This window comes from Typopeltis vanoorti, chromosome 22, assembly GCF_054136105.1.
Source record: "Typopeltis vanoorti isolate ZY-2024b chromosome 22, IOZ_Tvanoo_1.0, whole genome shotgun sequence".
Taxonomy (NCBI): domain Eukaryota; kingdom Metazoa; phylum Arthropoda; class Arachnida; order Uropygi; family Thelyphonidae; genus Typopeltis; species Typopeltis vanoorti.
The window spans coordinates 49,991,699-50,012,707 of NC_143570.1; positions in this window are offsets into that span (position 1 = coordinate 49,991,699).

Here is a 21,009-nt window from a genome sequence, read left to right on the forward strand (position 1 = left end):
AAAACACTGGTTCATCGGGCTCCTTTTGTTCTTCAGACGATCTTTTACAGAAAGAACTCCAATATATAACTTCATCCTTTTCATCTAATGGTTATAAGAATTGCTTCATTAAAACAGCTTTGAGTAGTTTTAATGTCTTCCTCTTCAAACACAGAAGAAATAACGCGCATTCCTATCCCTTATGTACAAGGCATCAGTGAACGTATAGCATAGCAAAAGTTTTAAAACCACTGAATAGTTTTGTTGCCTTTCGACCGTATAGAAAAATCTCCACCTTTCTCACTTCTCCTAAGGACAAGCTTCCACATCTTAATCATCCAGGTGTCTACCAGATTCCGTGCTCTTGTGGATTATCTAATTTCGGACAAACGGGAAGATCTGCCTCTATTCGGCTAGAAGAACACCAATCTTATATTGAATACTTTAAACCTGAAAAGTCTGGACTTGCAGAACATTCCATCTTCACTAGATATAGAGTTCATTGGAGAAAGACGAGTTCTTCACAAAAGTCAGTTCCTCATGGAACGCCTTTATATAAATATAAAGAAACGTGTGAAACTCATTCTCCATACTTCATTCTCCTAACTTAAACAGATCCGACGGCTTACGTCTATCCCCTTTATGGGAGATAGGAAAGATTAGCTGAGTTGTAAAGGAAATTTATTGACCGACATTTTTAGTTATCTATCTACACCAACTACTTATATGGCGCTTTTTGGAATTGTCAGTTATTGTTTAATTTGAGCTTAATGTACTGAAGATGGCTGTGACACACAGGCGAAAATTATACTATTAAATAATCTTTGTACGTGAGTTTTCCGTTATTAATTTTGTATCGAGTCTTATTATTACATTATGTGGTTGTTTCTCCCTTACTTGGTTTCTATTGTGATATCCATGATTTTAGTACATCGGATTTATTTAAGAGGAGAATTCTTTAAAAGTGTTTTACAGCAATTATGAAAAAAAGGCTGAAAAACATACGTAAATATCAGTTTCATTCTGACCGGTAGAATAAATAGAAATACGTCCCATTCGATTGCAGCATCATAGCTGGTAAGAGTAAGACATTTGTACCCTTTGCCATACCATTCAGATATGATAAATTTTTTTTGTTGTTCCGGTGGCCTCGTTGTCAGAACAATATACCATAACAGTACAAAAGCAACTCCATCTAGTGCTGTGTTTCAACATAGACAAGCAGCATCATTGCAAGAGCTATATGAGATTGTTACTTAGCGACGTTCAGTCATAATCCCATATATACAGGGTGTTCGGGATAAATTTGACATATTTATAATTAATTATATTTTTCCGTAAGTTACATGTATTAACACACACTTCTCTTCATTTAAAAGTTTGGACCCTTCTTCATTCACATACAAGATGTCAGAAAGGATGGATAGCTGGAACCCACCTGAATCATGGAAGAGAATAACTTGTATCATGATGATTCGTGCCCGCCATCAAAATAAGGATATTACGACTGCTGCCCAATGCTCCCTGAATACAGTAAAAACAATCAGGCATGAACTAGAGACTTGCAATGGTGACTACGAGGATGTAGCAAGAAGAAAGATCCCTAGCAGACGATCTGATTGCGTTCGTACAGCAGAATTCCTCGCAAATCTGCAGGAACAGGTGTTGAAGAACCCTGGCATTGGAATTCGGGCTTTGTTCGTGGAGTTGCTAACTGTAGTCAAGCCCTGGATAACAAGGGTAGCCAATGGTAGGCCGTATGTATGGCAGCAGGATTCGGCCCCTTGCCACACCTCTGGGAAAAGTCAAAAATGGTTGTCTGAAAATTTCTACGACTTCACCAGTCCAAATGTTTGGCCTCCAAACTCCCCAGACCTTAACCCCATGGATTATTTTGTATGGGGCGCAGTTGAAAAAGACACCAATCGCACTTCCAGTAATACAAAAGCCCAGTTAATGGATAAAATTAAAACAGTTTTTGCGGCCCTTCCCAGGGAGACTGTAGCATCAGCTTGTTCGAGGTTCCGAAGCAGAATTGAAGCTGTGATCGATGCTAATGGTGGTTATTTTGAGTAAATCTTGTTGATAGTATTGTAATTAACTCTGCCTGTAATGTTTTTTTGTCAATTCATTAAATTTAATAGATACAAAGAAGATTTTCTTTTTCCTTACGAAACTGTCAAATTTATCCCGAACACCCTGTATATACATAATAGCTTTGCACCATGGACCTCGCCAAATATCCTAAGCTATGATTCCTCTTTTTTGAGCAGATTACTACTGACTGGAACAACCACCTACCATCGTTGCCACTAGATTTGAGAATTGTTTTGATTAGGCACATTAGCTGTGATCCTGTATTATATTAGTTAGCAGTCATTATATTAACTCTTTTACCCCTGTCATTCAAAGCTAGTAAACACTTTAATATTTGGAAACCTTTAACTTTTCAAATTGAAACACTATTTTGTTCTGTGGTTAAATATAAGGATATTCACTACTTCTCCTAATAATATACTATCATTGTGTCCACAATTACCATTTTGCCATATTTATTTATATAGAGAGGTGCAAAATTTATAGTAAATAAATATATGCAGTGCCTGCATCCTTCAAATAGTTTGCACAACCAAGTCACATTGGCTAATATATCCAACTGTCGATACACATAAATCAAGAACAAATTCAATAAATTTATTGAATTGCAACATTTCTTCTGCAGTGAGATTCACCGCCAATGGGTGACAGTCCAGCAGTATACTCTGACTTGACACTGAATTCCAGATTCAGTTTGGCATCTATACCAGAAATATTGCTATTTGCTGAACTAAACTAACACTTATCATTAATATTATATTACATTACACAGAACAGCTAACTCACTATAAGAATCACTGTTTGCATTTAAAGTAATGACCTTCAGATCACTCCAATCCTCTCTTTAAACATAATCTAAGTTTACTACAGTTTGGCTTGACAATACAATGAAATCGGATGAACCAAGTAAGTAATAATGAGCACTACGATGTGCGAACAAGGTATGAACACAGCAAGTATTTCTTTCCTTCTTTCTGGGTAATACTGAAAGACCAAAAAAACTGCCTTTCATGTGTGTGTAATATACATACACACAACTTCCATTAAACTTGAACCAGATTTACTTTAATAGTCACATTAAACTAAAGCTGATATATAGTTTAAATGGGAACCTTCCTGTAATTAAGCAGGACTTACATGTGGCATATTAAATTATTCAAGTCGCACTTTTAATAAGCACACTGTCTTTTGAAACGCATTCATTATTTCCTATGATTTGGTATAAAGTAATGCATAGCTAAAATACATGATTTGTTCTATAGGTTATGTACAAATTTTCTAAACATGGCAAATACAAGAGAGCATAAGTCTGTTGGAAATCCAAACAGCTTCATTTATAAGGAACAAGAGAAAGAGTGAGCAACTGGAAATTCTTTGTGACAGTTTTAAAATACGGATCTTACTGATGATCAAAAAACCACAGTCATGAGAATCATATTTTCAATTTAATATCAGAAAAAAACGTTCTTCAGTATTAATAATTTTTAGACAGGACCAATCTAAGAAAGCTTTCTCAGATCCTACGCTTTAGAATGTGAGATGATAAGATGTATGAATTGATTACATTAGACCTGATATATTATATATTAGGCTGAACCAAATGAAAATTGACTTTTACTTATGATGTTAGATCATCATAAATAAATCTGGTACATTCTTTGTTATCACTAGAAAATGAACACCGGGCATTGCATGATTTTGTCATATTAAGCTACACAACTGCTTTACATTTTCCCTCCTTAGTTTAAAATTTTTGTGGCTCATTACTTGAGATTTATCATTGCAATATTTTCAATTTACTTATTGTAGCTCGCTTCACTCTCAAAGGAAAGTATTAAGTCATCCTTCAGAGAGTTTTGTGTTTGATCTCCCACAGTTCAGTCTAGTTTTATGTAAAGGAATCAAAATAAAAATTGACGTAAGGATTGAGAGAAGTGCTAGCAACCCTTCCTCGTCAAAGTGCGCTGATTTGGAAACCAGGACTACAGAAATATCCGACCAAAATGTAATAATAAATAAAACTATTGAGAATGACATTCCCTAGCGGGAGCTCTTATAGAAAAACTAGGGAATTGAGTAATGCAATAAAAAATTCGGATAAGACACAAAAGAGACCTATATAAACTATTTGGAGCCAAAAACTATGAGTTGGAATGCGAAGACTATCTATGAAACATGAAAGGCAGCCAATATATAGCCAAAGAAATGATATATACTACAAAATTGGAATATACATGAGACAAGATGGAATAAACAGGGATTTATTGATGCTGGAAGCAAAAATGAGGATAGTACACATGCAAAAGGAGTGGCAATAATGACGTCCAGTAAAGCAAGAGCTGCAATGACAGAATGGGAACCAATCACAGAAAGATGCATAAGAACAAGATTTAATTCAAGATTCTATAAAGTGACAATGTATTTGCACATGACATTTATTGAAAAAACAATAGATGACAAATCCTAGAGATATATTTCCTATCCTATAAAGGAATATGGAGAGATGTTACTGGATTCTCCATGGTGAATGAATTAGTAATAGGATGATCCATCGTGAAGCATAAAAATGGAGAGCACCAGATGGAAAAACGTATAACCAAATTGACCATGGATCTCCTTTGAATGTGAGATCAAGGAGCCGAGCAGATGCTTATATAGACTATTTTTAGTAACAGGAAAAACTAAATTATTAATACGCAAAAATGGAATATATATATAATATAAATTAACTAAACGAAAATATGCAGAAGAAGTTAAAAATGGATATGAAGTTCTTACTCAACCCAGAAAGCACGAATATAAAAGAAATTTGAGAGGTATTAAAACATAAATACACGCAGCCGAAAAAAAAATACTTAAGAATGCATATATCTTCTCTTCACCCTCAAAATTGAAAGAAAATATAAAAAGAGATTTTATTAAAGGCAGACAAGGAAGGAAAATGGGTAGAATATTTCCAAAGAGTAATAAATAGAGAAAATATAGACACCAAAGAAATTTATCTATTTTTGCATTCTTTTATACTCTATCCATTTCTTAACGGAATATTGAGTTGCTGATTGCAATATCATTATTAAATACAAGAATAAAAAGAAATATAGAGAGAGAGCGAAAGCTAAGAGAAACAATAGGTCAGATCATGTATAGATCAAATAACAACACTCAGAATAATAGAACAGTCAAATCTTTAATTTCCATTCTGTCAAAGTTGATATAATGTTATACCATGTAAAATTATCAACATAGTTGAACAATAGAAAAGTTTCATATTAAATTAAAACAGGAGTTAAACAAGGGTACATTTTTCAATAACAATATTTCTTATGGTTGTTGTAGATTGGGCTGTGAAATTTAATTTAATAAAATAATTAAATAACTTGGATTTTGCAGATGATATATTTGCTACACCCTATGAAGACAAAAAAACCTTGACTGTTGGATTAAGAATAAATACAAACAATGAAAATAAACATTAAGACTAGTACCGGATGGTCAAATTTTAAAACTAGTGGAGAACTTTAATTACCTAGGATCCATAATAAAAAAAATCTAATCTAAGGCACAACGAGTACAGATAATTTTAACGTGTTAGGGAAAATATGGATCGGCTTAAAAAACGAATATCTCAAATCAGTTGTACTCTGTGCATTAGAAACAACAAAAGTAATTAGGTAAGATAAAAAAAAAGTACACAAAAACAATGTGTAAAACATTTATTCAGAAAACCTGAAAAGGACAAAAGTTCAACAAGCATTAGAATGGAGGAGAGAATTAGAAAACCTCGAAAGATCTGGATACAAATATATATATAAAGAGAAAATCATAAAACAGTCAGATCATCTTAATTATTTCTCTTCACCTCCATCTATCTATCTATACAGTATGTACAGATAGATCATCTGTCTACCATAATAGTCAGTATAGCAAATTTCGGATATTTTACAGTAAACCCCATAGATTCAGGACATACAAAAAGTTCTTGTCAAATTAGTGTCTTCGTTTAAGGGAATAAAATGTAGGAACTAAGTTCTGTAATAAAAAAAAAAAATCACTGTACATAAAAGTACGAATGAAATATTCTAAAGCAAACTATTCTTGTGGTTTCTATGCTAGAGTAACATCGAGAAATAATTACATCAGCGGAACACAAGAAGATGAAATTGAATATACAAAAGATGCAGTTTTTTTTTTTTTTTGTTTAAAACTACATATATGAAGAAAAAAGATAATTCAATTTAGAACTTCATCTTTATATATTATAAAAAACAATGTAAACGAAGGACTGAGAGATGTCCTTTGAGTTTAATATAATATCTATCGAAAACAATTAACACCTTAAATAATCCCGGTACAGAAATTTTGCAGATGAAAAATAAGAGCAATATAAATTAAACATTATATAGTAGAACAGGCTGGGAATGAAAATATCCATAAATAAAACAATGCCATTTTGTGAACAAGCTCCAGCTGGAAGTAAAATAGTAATAAAACAGATAAACGCTTTCATTTATATTATATTATATATTTTGATATGAAATATTATATTAGAGGAACTAGAAAAAGAATTTTTTTTTTTACAGATTAGAGGCCTGAGAAATAGACCACGCTTGAAATATGATATGACATTCATGAGAAGAGGAACTAAACAAATGATAAAGCATAAACCAACGGGGAAGAGAAGGCCTTGTAGACCTCAAAAGAGGATGTTAGATTCAAATGAGACCCGAACAGATCTATATTCGTAATTAACATATGTGAATTCTTATCTATTTATTGCATATACACCTTCAAGCAGCCATTGACGTTAACAATATCACATATGGATAATCAAGATATCTGGTGTAGTCCCGGAAATAGTTAATGGAAATGATAACTGCAACACAAGATTCATAGGGTTTAATCGAATTATATATATATATATTTGCAGTGGCGCTAACTTTCATTTTACAAAAATAGAGGCAAAAACATTTTTTTAAGCACAAGAAATCTAGAGAAGATAACATTTTCTTTATCCTATACAAGAGCTGCGAATTTTAAATTTATTGTTAGACACCAAAGAAAATACTCTTGAAACACTATTTAGCTTATATGTATGTAAATGGCATGTCAGAGATTCTGCTACTCGTTTATGAAGACTTTAATATAATGTCAAAACAAGCGATGAAGTCTTCGTCGCCGGGAGTGACGTAGTCTACTGCAGAAGAAATAGGAACGGGATCAGTGGGATCGAATTCGGAAGTATGCGAACCTAAGAAAAGAAAATCAGTCATAAATTACAAGTTTCATGCGATTAAATAAATACAGAACATAAAAATATTACAATTTCGTTGCTGGCTTGTATGTTATGTGGGAAGCGATAGCGAGAAATTTACTCACCAATAGGAAACCTGGACTGGGTTTCACGTCGTCAGATAAGTCAGTTTGTTGCGTTCGCAATGGATTGAATAACAAGCTTACATGTCAGGATCCCGTCTACCTACTGAACGCACTGGTCCGATACAATTAGAAACTACCTATAGACATTTTTTTATGCCGATTGTATATGTAATAAACTTCAACTTAGTATCTCCGCTGTTGTCGCAAATAGGAGAGAATACAGAGCAAGCGATTGGAACGGGAGCGTTGTAAGGAATGATTATATTTTCTGTGAATTTTGTTTGTGACCGAAGACTACATTTCTTTCCATTCTCTGTGATTATGAAACTGACAGGTGAACATTGGCGCATTAATTGTCCTCTATTCCAATGGAGAAAAGTTTAAGCTTAATGTTTTTGGCACCTGTTTCGGTTTAAATAGAAACTCAGTAAGGCATGAATTATATTTGTTGCTGCTGTTTCCCAATCACGAAAAAAAAACTCCTAACGCTGCCGTTCAATGCTTGAAGCACGAAAGGTACCGTTGCACTGGATAGACGACAATTCTGACTTGATGACATATTGAGGTACACGAAACACTTTTATATTTTGGTCGCCGTATTTTCTCTAATTAAATAACTAAAACATGCGCTTGACCCAAGAGGAGACTTGGCTAATTTTGTACTGAAAAAAAGTTTCCTGTCGTATCTATTTGATTATCTGGATCTACGCCAGAACCAAGGAAATCCACTTTCTTCAGTACAGTTCCGTCTGGTGTTGCCACAAACTGATCGTATCCAGTGTTAAGAATGTGGGTTTTCGTTGGGTGAAATAAGCTAGCCAAAACTGAATTCCTGTGTGAAGGCCAGGTCCGAACACATCCGCAATACGATCTGCGCTAAAGAAATGCCTGAATGACTACTTAGAAAACGTGGAGATGATTCTCCACCTGACCGTGTATGTCCATTACAGCCAATTACTACCGTGTTGATGAAGTTATGGTCGGGAAGAGATGGGAATGCGTTAAAAACCCACGCCTCTAAGTACCTAATAGTACAAAGTCAAACTAACCATGGTGAACTGAATGGGACGACAAATTGTAGGCAGAGACTCGAACAGACCGGAAACAGGAGTAGGAAGGCAATATAGCTTCTAGTTCTATTAGTTTATTCTACTTTAATTTAATCTGATAATAATTTGACCTTATCTTAATGTGAACGTTCGACTAACCTGGCATTAGTGAGGTACAGGACTTCATCACTGCAAAAAGAATGAATGATTATCCTGAAGTGGTTAGTTGCATGATCTTATCATTAGATTCGTGCATTGAAGAAGAGACACCTTTAGGTCCTCAATATGCCATGACTAAATGCTTCAAAGTCAGAATTCCCGTCTATCCACTGCAACGATACCTTTCGTGCTTCAAGCATTGAACGGCAGCGCTACCGTTTATTTCATACTGTTATCGCTCCAATGAGGCCACTAGAACGGAAGCAGCCGTAGCTGTTGTGACTCTACGGCATCTGCTTCCTACGCTGCACAATTTAGGTGTGACGTGTGTCCACAAAATCTTCCGCAGACGACCTGCTCAGGCTGTCATGCTTCGCAGAGCAGCCAGCATACTTGCGATCTACTGATACTCATGTGTAAGCCTGTTATCAGGAATGATTAAGGGCAAATATTGTGCCACCCAGTGATCTTTAAAAAGGTAGTTAACATTTTGATAAAATATTTGACAATGTTTATTCTTGATCACGCTTTTTCTAACAGCAGTCCATTTGGTACTAGGTTCCACCGGAACGATTTATTATATAAATATGAGTTTTCCTCCCTGTTTTCTATACAAATTCTCTCAAAGATTCATTCTCGCCTTAGTCACAAATATCATTACTGATATTTTGATCTGCTAGATATACTGATGAGAAATTTTATTACTAAGATTGGGAGGACCACTAAATGCTACGTAGGTCTATCTATTATAACTGATGTAAAACAACGCAGAAATCTGAAAAAAAAAAACATTTCTACGGAATACCCGTCTCGAAGTAGGAAAGAAGACCGAATAGACTAACAGGATAAATGGAAAGTGCCGCGACGAACGAACATAAAAGTTGCAGAACATTCCGCATAGAGGAAGCTGTAATATAAGAAGCTTCGCGAAGGTATACACAACTTTAGCAACACGATTTACTCCACACTTCTACGTGTAGAACCTTTCTATAAAATGTATATATTGTTAATTTTACAGAAAGGCTTCTAAATTACATTTAGTTAAGCCTTCCTGTAGAAGATTCTGTTTATAAAGAAAAAACAATCACGTAGATGTCAGGAAAACGAACATCTTTTTTTTTTATGACGAGTTAAAAGGAGGCTATTGAAGGGTTCATTACATAGCTGTAACTGTATTTGAGATTTACATCAGAATTATAGTATTTGCATGTTAACCAAAGTACCGAGTTAGTCGATCTTGGACTGAGGGGGGGTTCCCCCCCCCTCACACACAGTTACAGGCATCCCCATCAAACCCTGTTAAATTTATGTACAATTTCTTAATTCAAAGTGTACTGCCAGGACATAAAAATTCCTAAACGAGGTCATGTATAATAGTAGCACCATTAAAAAAAAAAAAAAAATATTTGAATTAAAAAAAGGTAGTTCCCAGTTTGACCAACAGATGGCACTCCTTGTTATTCTGCCAAATCTCCACTGGAATGAATAATTCTAATAAACTTTATGATAATCAGTTCTTGATCCTGATATATAGAAATTCTTCTGTAGTTGAGCCAGCTACATTTCTGCACACTCAGTTTTAACTGCAATTACTCGTCATTGAAAATTTCCAATAGTAAATATATATATATGCCTATCAGGTTCGCAGTGTAAATTTCAGGTAGTTATTAAGTGGTCAATGAGAGAAAATATATTGACATGAAAATGAAGCAATCAATATTCTATTTTGAAAACTGGTAACGTTTCGCCACCGTACTTTAGGACGTTGCGATCCAATATTATCATAAGGAGTGTATGTCAACTGTAAGGAATGGCTTGTGAATTAATTCATATAATTTCGATTAATTCACCAAAGTCAAATATAATGAACATGTTTGCGTGCAATGGTGCGCGAGAGTTGTTTGCTAGCGTTCTACGTGCAAGACTGGAAAAATAAGTATTTCAGCTATAGCTGATGAAATTTAATGTAGTCTGTGAATACATTGTGCGAGTTTTCTTTTTACACATGAATGAAGCGATTTCTGCACATTAATTTCAGAAAATACTGCTAAGTATGGTAACATTCTGATAACAGGCGCAGTAAACCCTGCAAAAGAATTACTATGCCTCCGTTGGAAAATACGTTATAACGGTTTCTTAAATGATGCCTTAAGTGAAAAATTACTTATAAGAAATCATCATATCGACCATGTTTCATTTTCTGTGCTTTACAGTAGAATCATCCGTTCGATAGACATGAAATAAAAATAATTTTAAGCATCTGAAGTAAATTAAACACTAACAAAAAAAAAATCCTTAAGTTTCCCGAAAACATTAATATAATTCAATGATAAATTAAACAATACGATCAGAGATTAAACCTCAGCTCTGATTTTATGAATCATGGGAGTATGCGGTATTTTAAATATTCTCAATAATTATTGATTCGTGTAGAATTTTCTGATCCGATTGATCAGTTAAAATATTTTAATTATAATGTTGATTTTCGTGGAATGGAGTTTTAATATTAATTTTATTAAAATTTTTAACGTTTCTTCATCTCATTAATGAAAGTAATTGAAAATCTTAAATATATTTTTTTTTATGGATGGATGGACAAATGAAAATGTGGCGTACAGTAACTGATTCTTGACCAATTAGTCATTTTCAAGAGAAAGAGGTAGACTGCATGGGCGACAATCATTAGGTAAACTAGCGGCCAGTGGAAAAACCGGATGGAGATATCCGATATTTCATTACAACATCAAAATGATAGTGCAACTGAATTTCGCTGAAAAAAATCAGTCTATAGTGTTTAAATTTAGGGATATAAAGTTAACATTACAAAAAAAAATGATGTGCATCAAGTTCGAGTCCAAAACAATATGCTCACGATTTATAATTCATATGCTTATATGTAACACTCATGAGGGAATGCGTTGTTTCTTACAATAGTACATTGCAATGCGACAAAAAAAAAAACATATTGAAGATACAGTACACTGTTGCTAACCTGTTCGTGTAAGAGAGCATGATGTTAAAATTAAAAAAAAATTTCTATTACGAGTTAAAAGGAGAATGTTAGATTTTATTACGCGGCTGTAACAGTATTGGGTTTATAGAATTACATCAGAATTATGTAATGTCTGCATGTTAATGAAATACTTCTCTTTTCTCAGAAAAGATAAACGATATATATTAGCAGCTGTTCCTTTAATCTTGTATATTTAGTATTCCACGTCGATTTGAATGTAGACGAACTACGCAGCTATAAATGTCACAGACCTTTACGTCAGGTCTCGGTAGCGTAGCGTCTGTGGGGTGCACTTGCTAAGAAGAACAGCCTGCGTTTTTTCTCTTACTACCAAATTAATCGATCTTGGACTGTGGGGGTATTATCCCCTTCACACACAGACAAAAAAGAGATATGATTAATTAAAAAGACATTTGGTAAAATTTTCATCAAAAAAAGTATTCATTCCAGCAGACATTTTCTCTCCTGGCAGTACACTTTTAAGAGGGATTTAATTATTAATGTGGACGTGCGTGTTCAAGATCCATATGAAAAAAAATCATATTTTTATTCCATTACTTAAATATCAATAGCATCTAGCTCAAACAGAAACGAACTTGAAGAGGGCCTTTATGTTTGAAACCCTTTATAAATAAATGTGTACCGGCTGTTTTTTTTTTAATTACTGGAGGGATAACGATTTACATTTTTGTTTTCATCTCTTTTAATTCGATGCGATAAGAAAGATGGGAGATAAATCCTGAATCCCTGTCAGATACTGGCTTAGTCATTACACTAGCGACAGTTAATGTTTTTTCCCGTACGAACAACTACTTGTATATTTGCACTGCTTTGAGATCTACCATAAACAAAGCGAAATGGGCCTCCTTGCAAAAGATAAATAGAATAATGTCATCATGTGAGGAAACAGTGATAAACATTTATTCTATTTCTAGTCAGTACTTAAGAACGTCCCTGTAATCATAAGCAGTTCTTGGTTCTCTATTCAAGTATTGCAGAAATGATTCTTCAATACTTGAACAGCTAAGTTTATGCTCACTTTGCTTTAGCTGAATTAATTATTTCCTAACCAATAACGTTACTCGTTAGTGTTGGAAAGTTCAAGAAAAGGAAATAATCAATAGACTATTTTGAACTGGTCGTTAATCTTTTTGGTAACATTTCGCTTTCGGACGTAGAGATCCAATATTATGATAATAAGTGTATGTCACCTGTAAAGAATGATGAAACTTGGTAGTACTTATGAATTAATTACAGCAAAATGATTAATTCATAACAGAGCTAATTACCGAAGTCAAATAATGAACATGAGAATGCACACAACTGCCAAACGTGTAATGGTGAGAGAGTTGTTTGCTCTCGTGCAAGATTGGTAGAATAAGTATTTCGACTATAGGTTATGAAATTCAATGCATTCTGTGAATATTGACCTTTCCTGACCTCGTTTTACGCAGGTATAACGGGGAATTCTGTACACTAATTTCAGATGTTTTAAATAAGGTGCAGGAAGTACTGCTAAGTATAGTATAGTACATTCTGATCATAGGCACAATTATTCGAGCAAAAAGTTACAGTACTTGATTTTAATACTGGGCAAGAAGCCTAAAATAAATACTTTTCTCCTACAGTCAATTGTTTCTCAATTAAAATTTAGGCATTGGTTCGCCCTGCCTAATATTAAATAGTGCATGGTTTATATTGTTATGTTGCGTTTTAGGGACACTTCAAAGGGACGAAATACAGTACAGATACTTTGTATCTGTACTGTATTTCGGAAAATTATTTAATGTTTAACTTATATTTCTCTGTTTTCACGAACAGTTTGCGAGATCGATTTCCGTTCTGCCAAGAATTATGTTTAATTCTCAACTGCTTCTTCTACAATCCTTCTTGATTGACAATTTGAGCATATTTTTCTCAGAGTTGAAAAATAATTTTTCATACTATGTTCTTCAGACATTAATCTTTATGGCTCTCCGTCAAAGAGGTTTTACTGCGTGAATTATTCCTCGTGGAGTACATGTTTGTGCTACTGATTATTCCTATCAAACATTCATCAAGGACACTTTCTCTTATTGAATTTGATTAGTTTAATTCACATTCGATAATATTTGGCTTACTGTAACATTTTGTTGTTCAGAGTCTGTGACTATGAATTCCAGGGAACGTTTTTCTTAAATAAGATTTATCAATTCCTGAAATTCTGTGTGTTATCTCATTTCGACTTCAAAATGGCAGCCTGCTAGTCAATTTCACAAAACGTCTTCGAATAATTGAACTGAACTGTCATGAGCTGATAACGCAAGAATATGCAAATCGTGTCATGTCCTAAGTGATTCTTTACTAAAAGATGTAGTTAAATCATACGGCAGTGTTTCTTTACCATATTTTCCACATACGTTATGTTGAGTATACTAAAATCCACTGTTGCTTTCATTCATAGAGAAAGTTGATCCCACTTGGTACTAGAAATGTAATTAAATCGCAGTTTTTTACAAGTTGACAATACTTTTGTGAACATTAGTAGGTAATCGTTGATTATTACCTGCAAATCTTTTAATACTCAGGTTTTGAACCACACGAACTAAAAGAAACGGAAATAAATTTTATTTCCGAAAACTTAAATAAAATCTATAGATATTCAGTGTTAATAATTTCTTTCTTCTTAGACAGGTGGTGCAAATAGAAAACTAGATTCTTCTATCACAAAAAATTTTAATAAGCTTTTTGGTATTCAATACCAGTTGATTGCAACCAAAAAAAAATTTTTATTAAATCTTGAACTCTCATTTAATAATAGCCAACAAGTAATAATTGGTGCTATTAATCATCTCTTCTATCTTCAAAACATTTTAAATCTCATCTCCTTTTCTTCAATAATTGTCGTGGATAGTGAAATAATGAAAAAAAAAAAAAGGTTCATTTTTCTATGAGTTAAAAGGAGAGTATTACAGAGTACATTAAGTGAGAATTCTAATATCCGCATGTTAACCGAAGTATTGTACTATTAAGAAATTCGATTAAAAGTATAATAATTAAAGCTTCGAAATGACAAAGAATAGATACATGCTAATATATTTATTTAGTAAAAAAAAGCAGCTGTGTGTAATATTAACGAGGCCTTACGCAAAAGTCATCAGACTTTTGCGTAAGGCCTCGGTAGCGTAGCGTCTTCCATGTAGACCAACTCCGGCTATAGATATCGAATGTCACGAACTTCTACGTCAGGCCTCGGTAGCGTAGCGTCTGTAGCATGCGCTTGCTAAAAGAAACAACCTGGGATCGAATCCCCTCGATTATTTCTGAGTTTTTTCTCTTAGTACCAAGTTAGTCGATCTTGGACCGAGGCTGTGAGGGGGGTGTTTTCCCCCCTCACACACAGACAAATCGACCTTGAACACATACTGTTACAGACACCTACATCCCCCAGCAAACCCTGTTAAATTTATTTACAATTTCTTAATTAATTAGAATTGTGCCTCCAGGAAAATAATACCGATATGAGAACAAATCAAGTTTAAAACCGTCAACACGCCCGCCACTCAAATTGCATTTTTCATCAAAAAATATTTCGTTTATTAGCAAGTTAATTTATATTTCACTGAGAATTTAATTTCTTAATTTAAAGGGAAAATTCATTTAATAATATTAGCCATTATCTAGATCATGCATGTCAAACTCGCGGGCCGCATGAGGCCCGCGGACGTGTAACATGCGGCGCGCCAAACTTTGACAACACCGAATTAAATAAACATATTTAAAAAAAAAAATTAACATTTCCACTTAAGATTTTTATATGCCAAACTACTCTTGTTAAAAAACGATTAATTAAAGAACATTGTAGTTTTCAAGAAAAACTGGAGTTGCAATATTTTTATATTCAAGGGGGAAAAAAGTTTATGCCTGATATGTAGAAACTATTGCAATTTCCAAAGAATATAATATTAAAAGGCATTATGATACAAATCGTAAAGAAAACTATGACAAATATGTTGCGAAACTTCAAAATCAACGAAGTTTATTTACCAAATCTATTGAAGATAATAGAGGTACGGTAAAAACTAAGTATTTTTTATCACATTTAATTGCAAGCAAGTCATAACCATTCACTGAAGGGGAACTTATTCTCGAATGTATTATTAAACTAGTTGAAGTGTTGTGTCCTGATCAATTAAAGAAATTTTAAAATATAAGCTTATCTCGAAATGCCATTGCTAGCAGAATTGATGATATAGCCGGGAACTTAAGGAATCAATAATTCCAACATTTCAGATATATTCCCTTGCAAATGACGAAAGTACAGGATATCGCTCAGCTGGCTGTTTTATTCGTGGATGTGATATCAACTTAAAAGTAGGTGAACATCTCGAAATTATTAATATACACGATACACTGGAGTTTGATCTTTTTGACGTCCTTATGGAAGTTTTGAATGAGTGCAATTTACCGTTAAAAAAAGCTAGTTTGTCTTGCAACTGAGGGTGCTGCTGCCATGACTGGTGTTGTGAAAGGAGTTCTTATAAATTTAAAAGAACAAGGTAATGATAATTTTTAACATTTTCGTTGCATTATTCATCAGCAAACACTATGCTTCAAAGTTTTAAATATTGGACATGTCAAAAAAAAATACCAGTAAAATTGTAAATTCAGACCTATTCCCGTGCACTTAATCATCGCCAGTTTAGCAACTTTCTAGAAGATACAGAAAGTGAATATAGCGATCAACCTTCTTATACAGAAATTGGATGGCTTTCCGGTCATAAAGTTTTAAAGTGATTCTTCGAATTGCTGGACGAAATTACCATTTTTTTAGAATCGAAAAATTATGAATGTGAATTATTAAAAAATGATTAATGGATCAAGGACCTAGCTTTTTCAGTTGACATTACAAGTCAACTTAATCTTAAGTAGTTACCATGTTATTTGACAATATTAACATTTTCAAACAGAAATTATTAGAAAATTTTAAGAAATATGAAAATCAGTTTATATTCACCTATTTGCTTCTCTATCGATTGATGTTGAAACTGTTGACAATTTACAGTTGGAATTAATCGAAATTCAGTGTGATTCAGTATTGAAACAAAAATATTTGGATGTTGGAATTCCAAAGTTCTATAATTATTTATCGGTCGATCGATACCCCGATGTGTTATGTGCAATTAGGCGTATTTTATCTATGTTCGGTAGCACCTATTTATGCGAACAACTATTTTCAACTTTAAAGAATAATAAAACTATGGAAAGATCAACATAAACAGACCAGCATATGTAAGCAATATTGAAAATAACTACAACTCAACAAATGCAACCAATTTTGAAATTTCGTTAAAGAAAAACGTTATCAAGTTTCTTTAAAGAAATGATATGTATAATTTTATTTAAATATGTAAACTTTATATTTTATATGTATTTTGTACTTACTGTAATTTTTAATATTAAAAATGTGTTTCCTCTTTATTTCGAGATTTTCCCTTGGTGGTAAACGAGTTTGCCATGCTTGATCTAGGTCAATAAATCTTGAACAGCAAATACCGCTCTTTTGTAGGATAATTTTGAAAGATGGTGCGGCATGAGTAACACTAACTGAATGTAAGATTTATTCTCAAATATAATTTTCATTCATCCTAAACTTCTTAGTGTATAATATTTTGTTTAATAGGATTATAATAACAAAATTTCAATCAATAATATTGTGACAAACGAAAGCAATACCATCTGACGGTTTTATCCCCAGGGCCTCTGAATGAGAGGCAATTTCCACATAGAAGAAATGAAACGAGCTCAACATGGCCATGTTGAGCACTTTTCTGGCCTTCGTCACGGAACGGAGCCGAATAGCCAGCTACTTTAAAAAATTCAAACTTAATGCTCGTAAGAGTGTTCCAAGTAATATTTATGCAAATATAAATTACACGAGTCTACAAAATAGAACTAATTATGAACGGCGGCTGAATATTTAGACGATGAAAATTACACTGTATCTAGAAACATAGCTTACTTTTTAAAGTTAAAACTATGAGGAAATACTCGTAGTTTAACTATGACACTGCTCATTTTAATAGAATAGTGACGGATTCTATAACGTAATCTCATTTGGTTTGAAGAAATATTCTTTTTGATCTCATTAACTACGTCAGTTTGCCGCATGAGATTTGGAAACCTCATATTTTTCTCTCCTCTTTTTAGGACAGAATTATGAGAAGATATATTTTACGTAGTCGCTGTTATATTTCTCCCTCCTTTCAAGGTGGAACATTTCCAAATGTTTTTGCTTTTTGTCCGCTACTTCTCTGCGAAACAAAACTGAAATCCCGACAATCAATGACTGTTTAAAAACGCAAGAGGGCAATGCAAACATGCATGCTTCCAGATTTGGTTTGTTAGGGCAAACAGTTTATCTTGACATTTATTGCTAAATACCAATTAAATGTTTTGTTCGCTTTTACTTCTTGAATGAAAGTAGAGTCGTTTTACTTTATTTTTAAAAAATATTTATTTAGTGACCCGTTCAGTGCAGATTATCATGTGATCCTAATCACAAGGGAGTGTCATTCTCTAACTACAGCTGAATAGAAATCAATGAATACAATATGATGCTTTGGAAGCAATATTTACAGTCAATACCTTTCTCTGATAACGTGAAGTTTTCACAACTGTTATATCCTGAACCCCCTTCTATGCAACGAGAGAACAAAACTTTGAAGGCGTTATTATCGAACTTGGTCCAGATAACAAGAGAACGAATTTCTATTTGTATCCCAGACAAACCTTATATTTAAGGTTATCTACAGCAAGCTTTATAAACACAAGAGGGAGGATTCGAGCCTAAAACTTTCGCAATAAAAATAATGTCTTAAAAAGTGGTTCAAAATCCAATACAGATAAAGTTGAACCTCGATTGAACATTAAGCTAGAACGATAGCTCTGTACTGTGAAGTTTGTAGCTAAAGGGGGTGGGGGGAATTGAGCGAAGAACTTGTGTCAGTTAAGAAAAATAGCTCCGAAATTAATATTACTCGCATATATTCCGATGTGCTTTTTTTTTCTTTTTCCCAGTTTGCCATCCTCAGAAATAACAAAAGGAAAAACGACTTCAATGGTGTAAACCTTGAAACAAATTCTTATTCTCCCATTTAGTCTCAGTTCTTCTAATGATAATATCATGATTTACACTTGGCCAAATACTAATAATAGTGCAACCATAGTGGCTAAGATCATGAAGCAAGTGTATTACGAGAATAATGCCTGTCAATTACAAATATTGTTCGATAAGTTTATTTGGTTGGCGTTTAATCCAAATAGTCATTTCTTCTTTCTTGAGTCACCTAAAATCCGGTTCCTATACGAACGCGAATGTCTGATTCGCCTTTCTGAAGACCTGCGCATTTTTGTTTTCTCCCGTAGTTCAATATAACCGAGATAGCGGACATTAAGTGATAATCGCTATGGTCTGGCTTTCATTTCACTCGTGTCGAGCTGGTTAATGTTGCTCGGCCGTCCAATCATTCATCTTCTTACAGACACCTAGGGAGAGAAACTGCGTTTGGATTTTTCTTTCCCTCAGACAACATTGTATTATAGAACGGAGAGAAGAAAATCTACTGCGTTCCTAAGGAAGAACATTACTTTAGAGAACATGACCGCGATGTTTCTTTTGGGCACATCAGTTCTAAACGTACTGAAGCCTATTATATGAATAAATCAAGTCGCGCGCTGGGGTATATGGACACAAAACGGTTATTGTCTCTCTTTATAATAAAACAGTTACTTTTCTTTAATTAGAACAGATGTAACGTATTGCTGCAGGTCTATTGCAGTAATACGTCACAATCATCTGTACATAGCTCCGTGGTAAAAGATGTTGGGTTTTAAACCGCTGAACGCACCATGAAAGCAAATTAGTCTATCTTAAAATTTTAAGTTAATGTAAATTGGTATTTGTTAATATTCGGGTGAACTACATTTTAAATGATGAAAAACATAAAGAAAGTTAAAAGATTTCTCATTTCTTTGCCTAACACAGACAGGTCTTGTGCACTGTTCAAGAATTAACACGACAAACATGTCTTGCACACTTCTGTTAGCAGATATGCTTGTCTTGATGTATTTCAAAACGTCTTCGAGAAACTTTTGTGTTGCATCATCTGAAGTCCGCCCAACGAAATTAGTTTTATTCGGTTTATTAAGGTTGTAATAGGAGCTTCCAGTCTTTTGTTCAACATTCTATCTTTTCACATACCAATACAAACTTTAAGTTAGCCTTGCGTGTCCTAGCTTTCTTTTTCTAGAACAGCTCCAGGAAAATGTTAATCGGAGACAAGAAATTCTACACTTTTTGTCTCCGTGTACACAGAAGCTGCACGCACATCTCACAAAATTTTCCAGCAAGAGCTGGCCTCTTGCTGGAAATGTAATCTACTGATGTAATCTAGTATTTAGATTACATCTAAAATTTTGTGGCGTCGTTCTACTAGTTCACACATTGTCGAATATTTTGCTATCATTTAAAGAGTTTAGAATATGCTTGTAAAATTGATTATTGGAATTTCGTGAGCAAATCGTTTGTTACGCAAATAGTTGTTGAAATGACAGGAGACGAATTTGATTGTTAAAATATATTGACTGTTCTGATTGTCAAATAAGCAATGGAAAGTTTTTTATAGTATTGATACATACGCCAGTAGAATTTGCTACTGGAGATGACTGAATTATATTGGTTCACAGAGAAATGCCTTTTATCCTTTCACAAAAAAAAAAAAAAATTTAATTGGTAAAACTTAAAAATAATAATATGCCGATCCTAACGATAAGTGAACCAGCTTTGATTACTAAAGTTCGAAGAATATCTCGAAGTTTCTACTGAAAATGATATCTCAGTCGGCAGCGTATCGCAATGTGGAATCCCTATGGACTTATTTGCATACTAACGTTCCGTGCTGTTCGCTTTAAAGATTTATTTTTGCATTCTTTCTCTTCCTTATTTACACTTGACACGGAAATGCAAATAAAAACAGAAAACTGTTATTTGCTTTCTTCTTTACGACAACAGTTACACTCAGCACTGAATGGTGGCTGATTAGATCAGGTGAAAGAAGAAAGAGAACTGCGATGTATTAATTATAAAGACAACACACACGACACGCCCAAGAGGTATTTGATCCTCAGAATAGGATGAGTTCCTCCCTCAACGCTGCTAGTATCTTTGCTACCTGCAGATCCTATTAACTACCGTAATTAAACTGTCATTCTGTAATTGGTGGGAGCTATAACACTCACTCACACTTAGGCAACATTACATTACAGTGGAGGGATAGATCCGAGAAAGAATTTGTC